Here is a 12,173-nt window from a genome sequence, read left to right on the forward strand (position 1 = left end):
GGAACAAAAAAGGAGAATATAAAAATGGAGGTTAGATTCAGGATTGGATTAGTCATAAGCAAAACAAGCCTTAAGCTTGAAGATGGAATAGTGAACAGAAGATTAAAAGGAAATTAAAGAAAGGTTAATAACTTGAAATAAGCATAGATCAAGTATAGAGGGGGAAAGCATATTAAAAAAGAGTGAACAGAAATAATAAAATCAACTTTGTAACTGTGAATGGAAATGGGATAAATATGCCCATAAAACTGAAGAGGTTAGCAAAGTAAAGTAGAAGCAAAATCCAATAATTTGCTGATTATATGAGCTGTACTTGAAACATACTCATAATATAGTTAAAATAAGGTTTGAGCAAAATAAATTTTTTCATACAAGGCAACAGCAAAGATAGACTTAATTAAAAGAAGGGAACTATATTTTGCTGAAAGGTAATATAGATAATGAATTAATTGATTTTAATACTTAACATATACATACCCAATGGCATTGCTTCTAAATAATAAAATACTAATTGAATTACAAGGAGAAATAGACAATAAAGCTATAACAGTGGGGTGACCTCAATTTATACTGTCAACCCTAGATAAATCTAATCAAAATTAGGTCAGAAAGTTGTGGTATATGAATACAATGGAATACTATTGTGCTGTAAGAAATGATGAGCAGGAAGAGTTCAGAGAAACCTGGAGGGTCTTGCGTGAGCTGATGATGAGTGAGATGAGCAGAACCAGAAGAACATTGTACACAGTATCATCAACATTGAGTGTTGACCTACTGTGACGGACTATATTCTTCTCACCAATGCAATGGTACAGAAGAGTTCCAGGGAACTCATGATAGAAGAGGATCTCCAAATCCAAGAAAAAAAAGAAAGAAAGAATTGTGGAGTATAGATGCTGATTGAACCATATTATTTCTTTTGTTTTGGGTGCTGTTGTTTTTTTTTTTTCTATTTTGAGGTTTTGCATCACTGCTCTGATTCTTTCTCTTGTAACAGGATTAATGCAGAAATAGGATTAATGTTATTATGTGTATATATATATATATATGTGTGTATATATATATATCTATATGTATATGTATAGAGATATATATAGATATAACCTATATCAGATTACCTGCTGTCTAGGGGAGGGGGGGAGGGAGGGGAGGGAGGGAGAAAAATCTGAAATTGTAAAGCATGTATAAACAAAAGTTGAGAACTATCTTTACATGTAATGGAAAAAATAAAATACCTCATACATTAAAAAAAAATTAGGTCAGAAAGAAGTTAAGGACTTGAATAGAATATTAGAATAATTACATATGATAAGCTTCTGGCAATTATTCAATAGAAATAATAAAATGTATGCATATTTTTGGTTGTGCATGGCAACTTTACAGTAAATGTATCCTGTTTTTGGATATAAAAATCTTACAAATAAATACAGGAAGGCAGAAATATCACAAATATCTTTTAATTTTATTTATACTAAAGTCCTATTTTAAAAAGGATTAAAGTGGGAAGCTAGGTGATGCAGTGGATAAAGCACAAGCCCTGGATTCAGGAGGACCTGAGTCAGGAGGACCTGAGTTCAAATCTGTTCTCAGACACTTGACACCTACTAGCTGTGTGACCCTGGGCAAGTCACTTAACCCCCATTGCCTAAAAAAAAAAAAATCAACTGGAAAATATATGAATTAATCCTAAAGAATTTCTGGGTCAAAGAATTAACCAGTGAATTTGAAAGGTCATCATGAGTACATATAGTGTTCTAGAGATCTACAGCCTTGGTTTCAGGTTGGCTGTTGTTGTAGCCAGGCCAACACTGATGCCTCGAGGAGCCAGGAATGATATTTGGAAGCAAACTTCTGGACTCATGCCAGGGAAAGTTGAAATGAAGACTTATCTGGCAGTGATCACACCTTTAGACAAGAACTTGGTGGGACCAAGGCTATGTAGGAACTGAGGTAAGTTATGAGTTTTTTCCCTCAGAGACTAAAGTGGCATAGGAAAGAGTAATCCACAAAGGTGTTGGGAGGAAATTGTTTATACATTATTCTTGCCATATTTTTGAAGTAAATATCCCTCTATAAAAGCCACATGATGTTAAATTGTTATATGGAGCTAAGATACAAGTCACAGGTCCCAAAATGGGGAAAGAACATATCCTGTGAGGTTTTAATCCAATGGGAGTAGAGAAAAGACATCCAAACCCAAGTGAACCCTGAGAGCAGATGAGCCTGCCTGGCTCTAGGAAAAAGGCCCAGAGAATACTCATTACAGGTCATTTTCTACTTTTTTATTTCTCTGTGGCTATTTTTTTGCTCCTTTCATACTATGACTACTGTCAGTACAGCAGAAGGGACCCAGTACTAAAAGCCAGTTTGTATTTTTATTTTTAATTTCATGAGTTGTTATGGCTAAAATCTTCATCACCAAGTTGTTAGCTTATCAATGATTAGTGATTCTGTGCTTAACTAAGCTTGTCTTAGTAAAAACAGACATAGTCTCTTGACAACACCATATCTGAAGCTTTTCTTAGCATTGGAGAACCTGCTAAAGTTAGCACTCTGGTGGCACAGTCTCCTCCTTTCCCCAATTATTCATTAGGTTAGAAATGTTAAAAAGAAACAAACAAACACATGAACAAATGTTGAGTCATATTAACATCAATTATATAGAGGACATTTTATAGCATCTTAATTTTCACATTAATATTTAACTAATGAATTAAAAGGGACTCCCAAAATTCAATCGCTTTATTTTTAGCAGAGTTGAAATATTGATTCGTGTTTAATTTTTTAAAAAGGATTTTTCTTTGAGAAATCATTTTTCTGCTGATTATTCTAATGTACATATTCTGACATGATAGTATAAGCATTTTAGTTTTACTGCTTTTGCCTCTGGACTTTTTCTAGCCATGAGAAAAGTATTAGGTAGTTTCCCTTTGTAATACTAATCTTCCAAATACTCCTTTTTCTGTATTTTTTTAGAAGTAAGCATTTTCTTCCATAGACTTAATTTTCTACCCTTTCTTCTTCAGTATAACATCACTAGTAGTAATAAAGAGTTGTCCTTTGTTCTGTGTATGATGGTGACCCCACTGACCCACTATAGGTAGGGCATCCACTTTGAATGTTTTTTTTTTCCCCCCAAACAAGGGTAAATATTTACACTCATCTATCCATATCCTTTCATGATAAGGTGCCTTATCATCAGTGGAACACATTAGTGAGGCAGCTGACTGGAATTAAAAGGGCAGTCTATGGCTTAGACAGGATAAGAGCTCCCACATGGAGAATGAACAATGAAAAAAAAAAGACATTAATAGTCATGGACAATCATTGTTCTAAGTTGTTCCTATTTAAAGCCAACACTGGATGATATAACTAACAAATATTTCAGCAGAGAATAAATCTGTCCTATTCCTCTTGTATTCACCTTTGGTTTCTGTGTTTTTTCAGTCTACTAGTGGAATATGAAGTCAGCTTTCTACTATGTTATGTTTATATGCCTATATCACCAGTTCTTAAATACTAAAAACACTGGGAAACCCTGGTCTTTGGAGAGCTATTTGACAAGATATGTTTCTTTGTTTCTTTATTTCAAGGGCTTCTAGGTGGTGCAGTGGATAGAGTGCCAGGTCTGGAGTCAGGAAAACTCTGAGTTCAAATTCAACTACCTGTGTCACCCTGGGCAAGTCACTTAACCCTATTTGCTTCAGTTTCCTCATTTATAAAATGAACTGGAAAAGGAATGGCAAACCATTCTAGTATTTTGGCCAAGAAAACCCCCCATAAGGGGTCATGAAGAGTCTGACATGAGTGAAAAACAGCTTAACAAAAAATTTATTTTTTTGGACCAGACCTGTGTTTTCACTGGCATTGTGAAATCACAATGAGGAATACAGGTACAAATCAGCATATACCAATATAGATCAGCACCTTCTCTTCAGCATAGAGTTGAGGGGCTAAGAGTTTTGCCCAGTGTCATCCAGCCAGTATATGGCAGAGTGAAGTTTTTGACCCTAGGTGTTCTCAAATCTATGGTTAGCTTTCTTTGCACTATGCCACACAGGTTTTCATCTCAAGATATAATCTTGAGAAATAACCCACGGTGTATTCTTGGATACTTATGATATATGTCACATCTCTTAATCATATGTTTTTATAGTTCCAGTTAGTTGCTGGCATCTCTTTGTTTTGAATTGGCAATGCTTCTAGAATCTAATAGCAGCTAGAAGATCATTGTGGCTATATGGAAGTCACATCTAAACTTATTCTTGCCAGAGATGAAGGAATGGAGAGATGTTTAGTAGATCTTGCCCCGATTCTAAGAGTGTGTTTCCTGTCTACTTTTGTTTGGAATATTTGCCCTTTTTCTTCTTTTTCTGGTTTTAGATTGTCACAATGCTGTGTCAGGAAAAACTTAGGAAGCTAGATGTAATTGCTCTAATCCCTACTATAGGGAAGACTAGTGGATTGCTTGAGGTTAGAAGTTCTGAGATGCACTATTCTGATCAGAAGACTGTACTGAGTACAATGTGGTAAGCCCTGGGGAGCTGGTGGACTACCAGTGTTTAAGGAGGGATAAACAGGTTTAGGTTAAAAAAAAAAAAAGATCATATTGAAACTCCTATGCCCATTTGCTTTATAGTTTCTTGATTTCTCAAAAAGTCATTAGCTTCCATTTGCTCAATCCTAATTTTTAAGGAGTCATTTTCTTCAGAGAACATTTGTACCTCCATTTCCATTTGGTCAATTCAGCTTTTCAAGCTGTTGACTTTTATTTTTCATGATTTTATTGCATTACTCTCATTTCTCTTTCCATTTTTTCCTCTATCTCTCTTACTTTATTTTCAAAGTCCTTTTTTAGTGCTTCTATGGCCTGAAACCAATTCATGTTTTTCTTGGAAGCTTTGGATGTAGGAGCTTCAGCTTTGTTATTTTCTTCTGAGGGTGTATTTTGATCTTCCTTGTCACCATAGAAACTTTCTAGGCCAGTATTTTTTTTTCTGTTTGCTCATTTTCCCAGCCTATTTCTTGAACTTGAACATTTTGTTAAAGTGGACACTGCTTCCATTATGGAGGGTGTACTGTCCCAAGCTTCAGGGGGTTTGCGCAGCTATTATCTGAGATATTTCTAGAAATTTATAAATCCTTAGTTCTTCCAAGGTGTTATGATTCAAGGAGAGGTATGTTAACTACTCTCCTAGTCTGTGCTCTGTCTTCAAGCAACCACAAGCCTGCTTTTCTACACTGGAGCTATAAAGCCTGCTCCAATGTGGCTGCAAGCTCTTTTGTCCTTGTGCTCCTCCCCTGTCTGGGACAGCCACCTAAGACTCTGACCTGGATCTCAGTATGGGCAAAATATAAAGTTCTGCCCCAGTGCCAGCAAAAAGACCCCTATAATCTCCTTTTGGCCAACTGTTCAAGCACTTACCATCTGTGGGCTGAGTTCTAGAAGCAGTTGCTACCACTGCTGATTCAAAGGCTACAGAGGCTTGGTTCACTGGGGCTGGGGCTGGGTCTGTGCTGTGGCTAGATCTGTGTTGACACACCCTGTGCTCCACTCTCACTGTGGGACAACAAACCTTTCCTGCCAATCTTCTAAGCTGTCTTTGGCTGGAAAATGATTTCACCCTGTCCTTTTGTGGGTTCTACTGCTCCAGGATTTGTCCTATGCCATTATTTGAAGGTATTTGAAGAGGTCTTGGGGTGAGTTCAGGCAAGTCACTGCCTTTCCTTCACCATCTTGGTTCTACCCCCATTTGTTAAAGTTTTTAGGGTCACATATACTTTGGGCAAAGCAGACAAGCATATTAAATTCTTTTTTGTTTGTTTTGTTTTTAATCTAATAATAAGAGAATTTTTCTCTTTTAAAGGTATTTCTAACTTCTACAAATAAACTAGCCATAAGTGATTGAAATCCAAAGAAAGTAACTAAAATGGGGCAGCTAGGTGGTGCAGTGGATAAAGCACTGGCCTTGCATTCAGGAGGACCTGAGTTCAAATCCAGTTTCAGACACTTGATACTTACTAGCTCTGTGACCCTGGGCAAGTCACTTAATCCCAATTACCTCACAAAAAAAAGTAACTAAAATTTTCATTAATGCATATACGTACACAAAAGTAAATTGAGGTTATTTTTTTAACATACACATGTAGGGGTCATATGGCCAAGAGGATATAATACTGGGTTTGGAATCAGAGGGACCTGGCAAGGCAGAAGAGAGGTCTTTTAGGCTGTACTTTCTTTAAGGGATGCTTTTGAGTGGGTTGAAGGTGGAGACAGGAGGGCAGTGGGCTCTGTAGTTGGATGGATGTGGCTCCCTAGGACCACGTAGAGCTCCCAGGTTTCCCATACAGCTGACTCCCTCTACAGTGACTGCTGCAGTCCCTCTTCTTCTCCCTCTGAGAACCCTTGCCAGATGTCTCTAGTTTCCCTCTCTCACCCTCCCACACTTACACACTCTCTGGAGATAGAACATACAATGTAATGTATTCTACCAGGCATTCTGACACTTAACTGAAGAAAAAACTGCACAAGTCTCCAAATTATCACACTTTTCAGCTCTAGTCACATCGTAGGCACCCACCTCTAGAAGCTAGCTGACTGATACTCTTAATTATACTTGTGAAAACATTTCTAAACATCCTGATGATAGCCTTGAGAAGAAAGAACACCTATTACAGTTTTCTGTAATGTTTTTTTGCATGTCTGTAGATAGTATTCACTGATTTCTTGCATTTGGTGAGTCAATCATTGATAGCCCATTTCCAGGCCTTTGCCCTTGGGGTATGAGGTTTGCAAAATGCCACTTATGTCTATTACCTCTAATTGTGTCCTTTACCTACAGCTTCCTGCATTGCCCAGTTTTCCTTCTAACTGATCTGGATCACTACCTGGACATCTTTCAGATATGATGTCTCTCACTTCTGTCAAAATGTCTTTTATTTATTTTGAGTTATTTTTATTGGGCTTGCAGCCCCTGCATATGTTTTGGGAGACCTCTTTATTCATATAAGCTTGAGTAATCACAGTCTTCCTATCAGTGTCTTTTCTACATTAGCATTTGGAGATAACAGCTGTCAGGTGTATGTACTAGTGATTTTTGCAACTACTTGCTCTAAATTCAGTTCCTTCACATCACTTCCTATATGGAGACCACTCTGTGCTTGTCCCTTGCACCAGATTGGGATCACACAGTCATATGTAAAAAGCAAATCTTGACCAAAGTTCCAATCTGTTTTCTTGAAATTTGGCTCCCATTTGTTTTTCTTCAGATAATCATTCTGTTCCTAGATGTAGAGATTTCAGTCTCCATGGAGAGGAGCGTCCCCTGGTTTTATTTTGTTAACAGCTTTTTCATTGCTACAGTTTACTGTTGTAGTCATTCAATTAAGGTAACAGAAGCAACTTTACACATGGACTCATTTGTCAGCTGAAAATTCTGCTTTATTCCATTTATAATTCATCATACTTAGCAAATGGAAAATGTTGCAGCAGGATGTCTGTTAATTTCTCTTGGGTAAATAAAGTCAGGAGTTCATTCAAAGGAAATCTGAGGATGGACATCCAAGGATGTCACAGAAACCACTTAAGGATACTGGTCATTTTGATGTTTGGACCCACAAGATGAAAAACTGCAAAGAGATACTTCCCCTTCCAATATTCCAAAAGTGTAAAAAACTTTTTAGAATTTGCTAAATAAGAATTCTTTAAACATTTTTTTAAAGTCTACAACTACCTTCATTATACTTCAGGAAGTTTTATACTTAAGATGGAAATTTATTCCATAGCTCAAAAGTAGAAATAATTTGTTTTGAAAGATTGACTGTATTAATGTTTATATTTTCTAGCTACCAAGTTCTTCTGTAAAACAGAGATTTATTGACAACATTGCAGGTATATGGTCTTTATTATACATTTTTAAAAGGAAAAAAAACCCAAAGACCTGGGTTCAAATGACAAACATCTACTATTTACTAGTTATATAACCCTTAGCAAATCATTATTATCTACGTACCTTAATCTTTGTAGACTGAGTCTCCTCAATGGGTATTCCCCACCCCTCTCCTTAATGAAATCACAAAATCTTCCTGAATCATTTATAAATCTATACTGAACCACAAAAAGTCTTAAACTTACAAATTCCTTTTTTTTTTTTGTTGGTGAAGAGCAACTCTTACTATAAAATTATAGAGGTAGAATCACATGGAACTTTCATATAGTGGATTCTTACATATTGTTGCTTGATTGGATAATTGGGTCAAATGACACGCAAACCAAATGATTTCATTTCTGTTGTCATGGAATCATCTGATTTGACAGTCTAGTAAATCAAGTGAACCAGAATCTTCCTGCTTCCTTAATATTTTTTAAGTAAAAGTATTTTATTATTTTCCAGTTACACGTAGAGAAAGTTTTAAATATTTGTTTTTATAAGATTTCCAATTTCAAAATTTTCTACCTCCCTCCACCCATCCCCAAGACAGCAAGTAATCAGATATAGTTATATATGTACAAAAACATTAAACATATTTCTGCATTAGTCATGTCATAAGAGAAGAATCAGAGCAAAAAGGAAAAAGCTCAAAAAAGAAAAACAATAGCACTAAAAACCAAAGAAATATTATGGTTCAATCAGCATCCATATTCCACAGTTCTTTTTTTTTTCTGGATTTGGAGAGCCTTTTCCATCATGAGTCCTTTGGAACTTTCTTGCACCATTGTATTGGTGAGAAGAATCTAGTCTATCACAGTTGATCAACACATAATGTTGATGATATATGTCATGTGTATAATGTTCTACTGGTTCTGCTCATCTCACTCATCATCAGTTCATGCAAGTCCATCCATGTTTCCCTGAAACCCGTCTGCTCATCATTTCTTATAGCACAATAGAATTCCATTACATTTATATACCACAACTTGTTCAGCCATTCCCCAATTGCTGGGCAGCCCCTCAATTTCCAATTCCTTGCCACCACAAAAAGAACAACTATAAATATTTTTGTACATGTGGGTCCTTTTCCCTTTTTTATGATCTCTTTGGGAAAAAGACACATAAGTGGTATTGCTGGGTCAAAGAATATGCACAGCTTTATAGCCCTTTGGACATAGTTCCAAATTGCTCTCCAGAATGGTTGGATCAGTTCACAGCTCCACCAACAATGCATTAGTGTCCCAATTTTTCCACAGCTTCTCCAACGTTAATTTTCCTTTTTTGTCATATTAGCCAATCTTATGTGTGTCAGGTGGTACCTCAGAGTTGTTTTAATTTGTATCTCTTTAATCAATAGTGATTTAGAGCATTTTTCATGTGGCAATAGATAGTTTTGATTTCTTCATCAGAAAACTGCCTGTTCATATCCTTTGACCATTTCTCAATTGGGGAATGATTAGATTCTTATAAATTTGATGTAGTTCCTGATATGTTTTAGAAATGAGGCCTTTATTAGAAGTACTGGCAATAAAAATTGTTTCCCAGCTTTCTGCCTCCCTTCTAATTTTGGATGCATTGCTTCTCTTTGTACAATTAAAAAAAATTTAATGTAATCAAAAGCATCCACTTTGCATTTTATAATATGCTCTATCTCTTGTTTGGTCATAAACTGTTCTCCTTTCCAAAGATTTTAAAGGTAGACTATTCCATCCTCTCCCAATTTACCTATGGTATCACCTTTTATGTCTAAATCATGTACCCATTTTGACCTTATTTTAGTATAAGGTGTAAGATGTTGGTCTATGCCTAATTTCTGCCATACTATCTTCCAGTTTTCCTAGCATTTTTTTCAAATACTGAGTTCCTATCTCAGAAGCTGGAGGCTTTGGGTTTATCAAACAGTACATTACTAAAGTCATTTACTACTGTGTCTCCTGTGCCTAGCCAATTCCTTTGATGCTCTACTATATTTCTTAGCCAGTACCAAATAGTTTTGATCATTGCTGATTTATAGTTGTGTTGAAATAATGGGATTTAGCAGATACTCAAAGACCCACCTGGAGATTAATCTATACTGATTGAATCAAGTGAGAGTGATTGACTGCTGATTAAGCCTACTTCAAGTTAATTGGATTGTAATCACACCTGGCTATCCCTTAAGAAGGTATTGTTCTCAGAAGCTAGACTGTGAACTCAAATTGAGAACACCTTCAAAACCAATGGATTTGGATGGCACCAACCAATCAGCTTGAAGCAGTGTGTAAGGACCACCTCTGTTCCAGACCTATAAAAAGCTTCCACAATCAGCTTGCTAGAGAGTTTCTGATTAAAGCAGGCTTTTGGAGGAAGACTTGAGGAAGAACCCAGCCAGGCTGGAACTCTAGGCTAGATAGGTTTTTTCTTAACTTTCTGAACTCCTTGTGAATACCTGTATGCTTTAATAAATGTTTAATGCCCAAAGACTGGTGCTGAAGCTTCTAATTTAAGGCAACCACAGTATAGATTTTAAACATCACATAGTAGAGCTTCAGATTTGGTATAGTTAACTTACCTTTCAATACTTTTTTCTCATTATTTCCCTTGATATTCTTGACCTTTTGTTTTTCCAGATGAATTTTGTTATGATTTTTTCTAGCTCTATAAAATAATTTTTAGGTTGTCTGATTGGTATGGCACTGAATAAGTAAAGTAATTTAGGTAAAATTGTCATTTTTATTATATTAGCTCAGCCTATCCATGAGCAATTTATATTTTTGCAATTATTTAGATCTGATTTTATTTGTGTGAAAAGTGTTCTGTAATTGTGTTCATAGAGGCCCTGGGATTGTCTTGGCAAGTAGACTCTCAAGTATTTTATATTGTCTACCATTACTTTAAATGGAATTTTTCTTTCTATCTTTTGTGGCTGGACTTTGTTGGTCATGTATAGAAATGTTGATGATTTATGTGGATTTATTTTATATCCTGCTACTTTGCTAAAGTTGTTGTTTCAAGTCATTTTTGAGTTTATTCTCTAGGATTCTCTAAGTATGCCATCATATCATCTGAAAAGAGTGATAGTTTTGTTTCCCCCTTGCCTATTCTATTCTAATTCCTCTAATTCTTTTTTCTTCTCTGATTGCTACATCTAACATTTCTAGTACAATGTTAAATTATAGAGTTTATAACAGACATCCCTGTTTCATCCCTGATCTTATTGGGAAGGCCTCTAACTTATCTCCATTACATATAATGCTTGCTGATGTTTTAAGGTAGATACTGCATATTATTTTAAGGAAAGCTCCCCTTATTCCTTAGCTCTCTAGTGTTTTCATCAGGTATGGGTGCTGTATTTTGTCAAAAGCTTTCTCTGCATCTATTGAGAGAATCATAAGATTTTGGTTAGTTTTCTTATTGATGTGGTTGATTATGTTAATAGTTTTCCTAATGTTGAACCATCCCTACATTCCTGGCATAAATCCCACCTGATCATAGTGTATTATCCTGGTGATCACTTGCTGTAATCTCCTTGCTAATATCTTATTTAAGATTTTAGCATCAATATTCATTAAGGAAATTGGTCTATAATTTTCTTTCTCTGTTTTTGCTTTGCCTGGTTTTGGTATCACCACCATATTTGTGTCATAAAACGAATTTGGTAGAACTCCTTCTTTACCTATTTTTCCAAATAATTTGTATAATATTGGAATTAATTATTCTTTAAATTTTTCATAGAATTCACTTGTAAACCCATCTGTCCTTGGGGATTTTTTCTTAGGGAGTTCATTAATGACTGTTCAATTTCTTTTTCTAATAAGGGCTTACTTAAGGATTTTATTTCCTCTTCAGTTAACCTGGGCAGTTTGTATTTTTGTAAATATTTATCCATTTCATTTAGATTGTCAAATTTGTTGGCATACAGTTGGGCAAAATACTTCCTAATTATTGCTTTAATTTCCACTTCATTGCTGGTAAAATTACCCCTTTCATTTTTGATACTAGTAATTTTTCTTTTGTCTTTCTTTGTTTCAATCAAATTAGCCAATGTTTTATCTATTTTATTGTGTTTTTTTTTCATAAAACCAGCTCTTTGTTTTATTGATTGATTCTATAGTTTTCTTGCTTGCAATTTTATTAATTTCTCCTGTAATTTTCAGGATTTCTAATTTGGTATTTAATTGGTGATTTTTAATTTGTTCTTTTTCTAGCTTTTTAAGTTGCATTCCCAATTCATTGATCTCCTCTTTCTCTCTTTTTTTTATT

General features: G+C 35.4%; 1 pseudogene; it reads left to right on the top strand.

The window, feature by feature from the left end:
* The first annotated feature begins 1,736 nt into the window (after positions 1-1,736).
* Positions 1,737-7,470, top strand: LOC122747630 (annotated as a pseudogene).
* The last annotated feature ends 4,703 nt before the right edge of the window (positions 7,471-12,173 follow it).

The sequence above is a fragment of the Dromiciops gliroides genome, chromosome 3 (genome assembly GCF_019393635.1).
Source record: "Dromiciops gliroides isolate mDroGli1 chromosome 3, mDroGli1.pri, whole genome shotgun sequence".
Lineage (NCBI taxonomy): Eukaryota > Metazoa > Chordata > Mammalia > Microbiotheria > Microbiotheriidae > Dromiciops > Dromiciops gliroides.